Source organism: Orbicella faveolata, unplaced genomic scaffold, assembly GCF_042242905.1.
Source record: "Orbicella faveolata isolate gen_17 unplaced genomic scaffold, um_ofav_v1 contig_34, whole genome shotgun sequence".
Taxonomy (NCBI): Eukaryota; Metazoa; Cnidaria; class Anthozoa; order Scleractinia; family Merulinidae; genus Orbicella; species Orbicella faveolata.
The window spans coordinates 20,377,501-20,387,500 of record NW_028301563.1 but is presented as its reverse complement, the minus strand read 5'-3'; the positions used below and the strand labels follow the sequence as shown (position 1 = coordinate 20,387,500).

The 10,000-nt window shown below is 37.7% G+C and overlaps 2 long non-coding RNA genes and 1 pseudogene across 2 annotated transcripts in view; 2 read left to right on the top strand and 1 right to left on the bottom strand.

Annotated features, from left to right (window-relative positions):
• LOC149105221 (uncharacterized) overlaps nt 1-1,525 on the bottom strand; it is a 9,608-nt gene extending 8,083 nt beyond the window's left edge. The window contains exon 1 of the long non-coding RNA XR_016210143.1: nt 1,460-1,525. This is a non-coding gene — a long non-coding RNA (uncharacterized LOC149105221). The remainder of the gene's footprint in view (nt 1-1,459) is intronic.
• A 52-nt stretch (nt 1,526-1,577) lies between these two features.
• Nucleotides 1,578-2,440, top strand: LOC149105220 (uncharacterized). The gene is made up of 2 exons (XR_016210145.1): nt 1,578-1,795; nt 2,221-2,440. It is a non-coding gene; the product is annotated as an uncharacterized LOC149105220 (long non-coding RNA).
• A 3,371-nt stretch (nt 2,441-5,811) lies between these two features.
• Nucleotides 5,812-10,000, top strand: part of LOC149105219 (protein fem-1 homolog B-like) — a 5,137-nt pseudogene continuing 948 nt past the window's right edge.

Sequence of the window (10,000 nt, the reverse complement as noted above, 5' to 3'; positions counted from 1 at the left end):
AAAAAATAAATACTTGTCATAATAACATGATATCTATGTATGACCAACTAATGAATTGAACATTTTTTCTTTGCTTTCCATACTTTGAGTTTGAGCAGTACTTCCAAACATTTGGACAAGAATGCATTGTAGCAACAAAAATGTGGATTACACGCTTGTTTAGTCTCTTATTAACATTTGTTTTTGATTCTGGTTTGCCATCACATAATTTAATGTTGGCTTTTCGGTAATGAACAGATATATGACATAGGCAGCGAGTGAAGTCCCTTAAGGATTGTATGAAAGTGATAATTTTTCAACAGCTAGTAATGAGACAAACAGCAGTATTCTGGATATCTTGGATATTCTCAATTTGATAATCAGGTGGTCGCAATAAGAGGCCATTTGAGTAGGTGGATAAATTCAAAAAGCATGTACAAGCCATTGAAGATCACATACCTGTGCAAATGGTTTCCTTTCCAACCAACCTATCAACTACATGTAAACATATTTTTATGGCTGACATACGAATCAGTTTTATTTTTCATTTCCTGGCATAAAAAGTCCTAAAAGTTTTCATTTGAAATGATGACCCCATGTTTCCAACTTTCTTCATGACAACGCCTTTACTGGAAGGAGAGTACGCTTACAATGTCAAACAAATATAGGGTATACTTGATTATGAAACAACCAGCAGAACTACAAGTTGAGCTCATACAAGGAGAATTCTCATCCTCACATGTCTTCTCCAGGAGAGAAAGGAGGCCAAGGATCCAAAAATTGACCAAGATTCTACATTTAAATGCAAGTACAAACTGGGGCATATCTATAAGCTTGTACTTGGCCCTCAATATCTGTCCTCAAATCAAACACAAAAACTTGAATGAAGGTAACAAAAACATAGAAGACAAAGGTAAGATATCCTTTACACCTTTGAAAGATACAATAGGATAGTTGCTATTCAGTTTAATTAATAATAATGCGGACCAGGAGTAGGCAAAGTTTTAATCTGGTTCCTCCAGCGCATGTGATCTAGTGCGCTGTGGTTTAATTTAATTTCATCGGTGCAAGATATTTTTTCGTCTTTCCTTCTGCCAGTCGCGTTTAGTTCCTTTCTGGGACCCCCTTATTTGAAATGCTCCCGGTTCGTAAAAGGTCTCATTATTACAGTGATAATAACCGTGGATATTCGTTCTCCGATCATACAACAGAACAGGATGAGTTCGGAGCTTCAGATGGACTGATCATTTTTACTGTCCCTCAATACAAGTTTTCTTCAATTACAATATTTTGCTACATGAATAAACTATCTTAGGGCCTAATTTCACATTTCGTTGTTTGACCGATTATGGAAAAAAAGAAACTTTACCGTGCGAATAGTCATAACTTTTACTCATAATCTTCACTGCCGGGCAAAGACAGAAACGCTTAAAATACACTTTTCGCGTGATCTTTCGGTCATATTTACTGTTCCACTTACCTCTCAAGAAAGAAAGATGATAATTGCAGTTCTCGACAAAAACACAACACCATTTGAGGCAACAATGAGTGGAGAAGCCCGCTCCAGCAGTTGTTTAGTTAAAGGTAGACGGCGCCATTTTCGAAAATTGTGTGCATTTGCGCGCTTCGTTCGCCGTGACGTCATAATGGCCATGATCATAGGGTCAGCCAAATCTGACGTGTTCACCTCTCCCTCCTGTTTGCGCGCAATTTCGAATCCAACATTGTCAATAGCAGCAAGCAACATGGAATGATTTGTCCAAGTTCAAATGAGTATCTTGATTGCTTCGGTGAAAGAAAGGCAAGTCGCAGAAAAGTAAGTATATCATAATTGTTGCTCAACATTAAAGTTAGCTGCTCAATCTTTGAATCGAAATCAATGTTGTTGCTGAAGAAATTTCGTTGTTATATTTATTCTGCGATCACTAAAACACAAGAAAAACGTTTGTTCTCCTGATTTTATTAGCACCCGTAACGAGGAAATTATTCACACGCATTTCCTATGTATGAAAATGCTTGCATAATAGCTTGTTAGTGTGCTTTTTGAAGAGGTAACTTAAAGTTTACACTGAATTGATTTGAAGCTACAGATCACGCTCGATACACTTCACTGCCGCATTGCCTACATACTGCTCTTTATTCTTTTCAAAAGAATACTCTCCCGATCAATTGATTAATGAAAAACAATGTTAATTCTATCGCTATTTATAAAAATATTTAGCTTCAATTGCTTCATTGCAGAGCAGAGGAAAAAAAAAGGGCAAGAATAGCGGCCGTCAATCCGAAACGAACACATTTAAAAAGCAGAAAACGGAGGTGGCGCAGACGGCAGCTGAGTCCTGATTAAAATTCTTGTTATCTTTGATGTGAACTTTAAATAACAGCTTGTAATTCTGGAGCCTAAATTCATATCTTTTTGAATTGAAAATAAAACCTTTCACTGTCCGGCATGAAACTGTAATTTTTGTCTCGATCCTTTGGCGTGGTTTTAAATCGTTATAAATAATGACCTATCTGTGAATATTTCATTTGTGTACTTTTCTGATGCCCTTTGCTCTGTGATCCATTTTGTCTGTAATGTGTTTAAAGTTACTATCCAATCGTTACTTTTTAGCTATCAGACATCTAGTTAATTTCTTGTGAATTATAAATAGACGGCTATTTCTGTCCTGTCACCTGATAAGGGGGATCAGAAATTCGGAATCCTTTAAAGAATTATAGGTAGATGACCGTTTTGTTCTGATAAGTTATGCACTGGGGGATCAGAATTTTTGAATCCCTTTAAGTCATGTGGGATCAGAAATTCTGAATTGTTGTAGAATTATAAATCAACAGCTCTTTCTATCATGTTAGCAGATTTGGTGGGGGAGGGGGATCAGAAATTCGCAATACTTTTAGAACCATGAACAGATAGCCGTTTTTGTCCCGTGAGGTGATGGGGATCAGAAATTCTGAATGCATTTAGAATTATAAGTAGATGACTGTTTTGCTCTGACGGGTTGTGGACTGGGGATCAGTTTTTTGAATCTATTAAAGTCTTGGGGGATCAGAAATTCTGAATCCTTTTAGAATCATAGACAGATGACCGTTTTATTCTGATAAGTTGTGGGCCGGGAGATCAGAAAATCTGAATCTCTCAAAAAAGGAAAGCGCGATGGGTGCACGATCTTTTTTACATGAAATTGTACATTTTGGTGAAATTGGATGTATTGTCCCTGGCGGACTCAACTGAACACTTCTTTTTCTCCTTCCAATAAGCCAAAACCTTTCGGAAACACAAACTTTTTCGGCATCAAATACCAGTACCCTTCGGAATTGTTCCAAATTGGAATGCCACATTTTAGTTTGGAAGGCGTTCAACCTTCAAAAATCCAAACCTCTGGTTCCATCGACTTGGGCATCTCTGATCACCACCTAATATTTGCTGTCTTCAACGTTGCAAGAAGTAATCCGAAACCCAAAGTTATCTCAACCAGGAACTATAAATCGCTAGACACAAAGCAACTTAAAAGCGATTTCGATCAAGCCCCCTGGCATATAACTGGTTTATTCGATGACATCGATGATAGCGTTGATGCTTGGTAATACTTATGTAACGAAATCCTACACCACCACTTACCCCGACGAGATGTTCGGATAAGAGATAACTCTCTTCCATGGATTAACACCGGTAGGTTGGAAAACCAGGAATTCGGAATTCGGAATTCGGAATTCGGAATTCGGAATTCGGAATCCGGAATTCGGAATTCGGAATTTTATTAAAAAAAATAAAAAAATAAATTTAAAAAAAAATTAAAAAAAAATAAAAAAAAACACTATCGACTCTGTTGCCGTAATTGGGCCGAAAGAGAGTGACTGGTATCCATTTGTTTATGAAGATGGATCAAAGTGCTGGAGAATGTCAAGAGTTCAAAACCACTACTACCACAAAAACTTGCCCTGTCTGAAGAACCGTAACCACGACTTCACAATATCTCACTTAACATCTTTGTTAAGCAGGATGGAGGGAGGACTTATTATTTCTAATGCCATGGCACAAGAGCTATGGGAGAGATTCGGAGAAACGATATTTCAATAGCGTGACAGCCAGCTTAACTATTTAGGATTGCGTTACTAATATAGGCCGCTAGGAATAATTGAAGACAAGAAAACTCAATGTACAATATACTATCATGCAAAGAAAGAACAATTAAACCTTTTTTAAAAAAAGCCAATGTTCCGAATTCCAATCACTATGCCTTCTCGTCCAAATTCATAACTTCTTTAACAAAGCTTCAAATCTCTTGTGTGACACACCTTTTACTCAGAAACAAAGAACAAAGTACAGGGAATGTGAGGGTGTTTCTTGTTAAGGTTTTTTCTTGTTTTCTGTGTATTTTTTTATAATTTAAAAGTAAGGTATTGCGTGACCACATATCGTGACTCAACTGCAACCGTCTGATTGTCAAGCCGCAAGAGTCCAGAGTTCAGATTCTAGGTTTTATTATAACTTTAAATTAATAATTTATTTTTTCTTTACATTTATTTATTATTATTATTTATTATTATTATTATTACTATTATTATTATTATTATTTATTTTTTTATTTTTTTTTATTTATTTTTTTAATTTATTTTTTTATTTTTTTAAATAAAATTCCGAATTCCGAATTCCGGATTCCGAATTCCGAATTCCGAATTCCTGGTTTTCCAACCTACCGTTGAGTCACGATATGTGGTCACGCAATACCTTACTTTTAAATTATAAAAAAATATACAGAAAACAAGAAAAAACCTTAACAAGAAACACCCTCACATTCCCTGTACTTTGTTCTTTGTTTCTGAGTAAAAGGTGTGTCACACAAGAGATTTGAAGCTTTGTTAAAGAAGTTATGAATTTGGACGAGAAGGCATAGTGATTGGAATTCGGAACATTGGCTTTTTTTAAAAAAGGTTTAATTGTTCTTTCTTTGCATGATAGTATATTGTACATTGAGTTTTCTTGTCTTCAATTATTCCTAGCGGCCTATATTAGTAACGCAATCCTAAATAGTTAAGCTGGCTGTCACGCTATTGAAATATCGTTTCTCCGAATCTCTCCCATAGCTCTTGTGCCATGGCATTAGAAATAATAAGTCCTCCCTCCATCCTGCTTAACAAAGATGTTAAGTGAGATATTGTGAAGTCGTGGTTACGGTTCTTCAGACAGGGCAAGTTTATGTGGTAGTAGTGGTTTTGAACTCTTGACATTCTCCAGCACTTTGATCCATCTTCATAAACAAATGGATACCAGTCACTCTCTTTCCGCCCAATTACGGCAACAGAGTCGATAGTGTTTTTTTTTATTTTTTATTATTTTTTTTTTTTAAATTTATTTTTTTATTTTTTTTAATAAAATTCCGAATTCCGAATTCCTGGTTTTCCAACCTACCGATTAACACCTCCATTAGAAAAGAAAAGAACATGAGATATAAACTCCTAAAAAAGGCAAAGTCATCAGGCGATCCTGAGTTATGGAGTCTCTATAAACAGAAGAGACTCGAGGTGAAAAAGCTATTAAAGAGTGCCGAAGCTGCTTAGTGGCAAAAATTATTCAAAGAAACTACCAACCCTAATGAATTCTGGAAATTGACTAACCAAGTTTTGAGAAAACACAAAGTCAAAAACATTAGTCCAATCTGTAATCACAACCACAACGAGGAGATAATAACCAATGACCTACAGAAGGCTGAGCATTTCAATGACTTTTTTGTGAATGTCAGCGAAGACCTCACTAAGCAACTCGATCCTTTGGACTTCTCATCCTTAAACACCTTTATCACTAGAGTCACACCTACCAGAAACAACACCTACATGAGCTGGGATCTGGTAAAAGAAAAACTGATGAAGGCTGCTAACCCCAAAAAGGCTACTGGTCCTGACCATGTATCCCCAAGGGACCTCTCTATAATTGGTGACCCTGTTATCCATAGTCTATTACCAATTTTTATGAAGAGTGTCAGAGATGCATCTTTTCCCTCAAGCTGGAAATTATCACGTGTCAGTCCCATATTTAAGAAAGGATCACCAACAGACGTAAACAACTACAGGCCAATCTCCCTTCTCAGTATCCCAGGAAAAATCTTAGAAGATGTTGTCTGCGATACCCTGAACAACCATATGGATACACAAGGTTTGTTATGCCACAAACAATGGGGATTTCGAAAAAATTATTCAACCGAGAGCCTTTTACCTCATCTAACTGAAACATGGAGAAATGCACCGGACAAGGGCCTAAAAGTGGGCGTACTTTTCATTGATTTTCGAAAAGCTTTTGACACCGTAAACCATACTATCCTACTAGAAAAGCTAAAAGCCATTGGTGTATCAGGTGACTTGCTCTCCTGGCTTGACGATTATATGTCTGCTCGTAAGCAGTTTGTCCAATTATCAGAATATCAGTCCGAGCCCAAAACAATTACGTATGGAGCTCCCCAAGGCTCAATATCAAGAAATGGTCCATTGTAGTGGGTCCGTTTCGGTGATTTAACATAAACAATAGCCCTTTTGTTAAACCTAAACAATAGTCCTTTTGTTATTAGAAGCGCCGAGTTGAAAATTAATTATATTCACGAAGTACTTTTAAGTGAATGAAATACATGTCTTCGAAATTTAATTATTGTACACCCAAAAAGACAACGCAACATTCCCTAAAATCAACCCAGTACACATTTAAACATTGCACAAAAATATTTGAGTGTTTTAAAGACGGAAAAATGATGTGGTTTTGCATGCGAGGCTCTCAAACTTGTTTAATAAAATGGTGCGTCAAATGACGATTTTAACGGAATTTGGTAATTTGCATATTTCTTTGAAATAAAAGGATATTTTGCCAAAAAAACTATCCAGTAGTTTTTGTCATGCCCTAGCCTATCTACCATAAGAATATGAGCGAAATCGAATTTTCGACCCTTGCCGAGTTATTTCCCATTTTTATGGACAGGGACTCGTAAGTATTATCACCAAAGATCAGCGAGATAAACCAGTCCTTTGGTTTAGTTAATTTTTATTATCACTTTCTTGCGTCTTTGCAGTCGAAGTATCGGGACTTCCGAGTCACATTGTTGTGTAAAGGAACAAAGGTGCATTTTTTTTTTTCTCTGAGCGATTTTTTTTTGTTGATATCAAAACCTGTAGTCCATCATATATCTCAGTTCGCTCGCGCACGGTTGGTCTAATCGCGTCACGTGACTGGATATTCCCCAGCTAAAACTGAGGAGTATCCGAGTGGCATTTCCCCAATTTTCAAAACGGCTCGTGTTGCGAAAAATAATTGAAGGCTAATAAACACAATAGTCTCCATTTGGCGCGAAAATATGCTCGAATATTTGTCCTTGGCCATTATCTGTTCGTCAAGGGACACAGTGTATTCGAACTACGGCTGTCGGAAAGCTGTTCGGTATACTTAAATAGATGTTAAAATATCAGTATCGTGACAACTGAATTTACTGACTAGTTTCCGAGGGTTGTGACCTCGCAGTGGTCTCAGTCTGTCTCTTAGACAATCGACTTACTGAGCATTATTCACAACAAAACAAGCATAGCTCAGTAGAACCTGATAGATATGGAACAAAAGCGTGTCGGCGAATTCCCTTATTTTAAATACTTTTCTGGTGGCGGCCTTTAACGCAACAGGTTACGCGAATTTTTCGATAGTCGAACTTGACAGATCTATAAAAAGATAACCAATAGAAATAAAAGAAAATGCTGACACGTTTTTGGAGATTGAGACTTAATGATTAACACTGCACAGTTATTTTGCATGAACGATCGCATTTGATACCCGATTAATTCGCTGGAACGTCAGTCAGTCATTTTGGAGTTGACGGCCTCTGCCGCCTTTGGAAAGCAAAATTCAAAACAAAACATAATTTTATCGAATTCTACATTTTATAACCTTTCTGTTGATATATAGTTTGTGAGGGTTGCCTTGAAAACAGCGCGCGTACGAATTTTTTTCTGGAGGACACCCGCGAAGGTTTGAAGTAACCTTAAGGTGAGCTGCTTGCGATGGACGCCTTGATACTGTAAGTTGTTTAGTTGAAAATGGGGCCGATGTTAATGCACCTAACGCGTTTCATCATAACCCATTGATAATGGCATGCTACAATGGGCACATGAACGTTGTCACCTATCTTATCGAACGTGGCGCAAATATGGATCTTCAAGACAAGAAAGGAATACAGCTCTGCACGAAGCTATTTTACAAGGATCACTTTGAGATTGCTAAAGAATTGGTAGCTCTTGGGGCGTCCCAGTTGCCAAATATTCAACGTTTAACACCACTTCTTCTGGCGAGTACTAAGTGTAAGATTGACCTGATGGAATATTTTATAAACGGGCCAGAATCTACAAAGGAACAGAGAATTGAAGGACTCGGGTTTCTCGGTGCCACTATTGCCAAGGAACCTAATGTTTTTGACATCGAGAAAGCAACTTTTCATACATGAAGCGTGGCATGCAAGAAAGAGTTCAAGAAAAATCCTGCGCCCTTCTTAAGAACCAAATGGAACCTTTATGGAAGTTTATCAGGTAGAAATGAGAGTCAAACTCTTGAAGAACTTGTTCTGTTAGAAGGAGATGATCATGCCATCCACATGGAGGGTCTTATAATCAGAGAGAGAATCTTTGGAACTGATAATACAGAACTTCGCCTTCCGATCAGATACCGTGGTGCGGTTCTTGCTGACTCAGAGAACTACGAACTAGGCATTGTTTTGTGGGAACATGCAATGGAGATAGGTCAACGTTGTAATGTGTCAGTCACAAAAGATTTAGAAATAATGGCAGACCTATTTGGCGAAATGGTGCGAAAGAAAGCGCTTTTAAGATCAAAATGTGTAGACGGAATGTTTGAAAAACTGGTTATAGAATATGAGAGACAAGCAGAAAAGTTGATGTCCAGTGCAACGAAACTGGAGGAACATGAGGCCAATTTGCTTAGAAAAACTGATTTATTGTGCTCTGTATCTATTAATGATACACACCAAAGTCCAAGTTCTAGAAAGTAAGAAAACCACAGCCATTTTTGACTTTCTGCAGAGATTTCTTCGTTTAAACCCTCGCACTCGTGATGGAAATACACTTTTACACTTGGCTGCTTGGTATAAAACCGAAATTAAAAGGAATGCTTGCGCCTTGTATGCAAGCTTCCTTGTGTTGAGACCATGAAGCTTATTATGCATGCAGGCTGTAATGTGAATGCATTAACACCAAAGGCAGCTGTTAATGGATGTGTTAGAGATATTGTTTGATGGAGGAATCCACGAGGACCTGGTCGACAGTGAAGGCAAAACAGCTATGGATATCGCTGAAACTGATGAAGCACGCAAGATCCTTTCTGTGAAGAGCAGACTGAGGTTGAAATGCATTGCTGCCAGAGCTGTAAGAAAGTCTGGATTATCTTACGTTGGGACAGTTCCTAAGACCCTTGAAAGATTTATTAGCATACATTAGGCTTTTTTAGCTTAGACAATACACTTTAGTTATGAGACTTTGGCAGACTTTAGAGGATCAATGCTGGCCATAGGATAACACAATAATAACACAATTATATATAATAATGCTGCCAATTTCAGTGCTTTCGTTAAGCTTTCGAATCATAGGGTTTTATGATTATTAATGACAGGGGTTACTGGATGTTGATACTGGGAGCGAAGCAGTTTTCACGTGAGTGTCACATTTACCTTGGTTTTTCATCATTCGCGACGAATACTTGATTGGCTCTAAAACGTTTGCACCATACAAGTTAGGCATTCAATCACAAGTAAAAACAAAACCAATCGTAACTCGCTTGCACAAGTGATCCCGCGCTTCGCGTCAGCGACATGTATTTGATTGAAGTTATCATGGGTCGTTCCTTTAGGTTGGCCAGAGTGATTACTCTGGTTTTGATCACGCTACGGGAAGCTTACGGCACTTTCCTTGCCAAACACGTTCCTTGCCAATGGTATAATTATGATTTCCCCTTAACAGCCATTTGTGTGCTATTGGGCTTACTCGC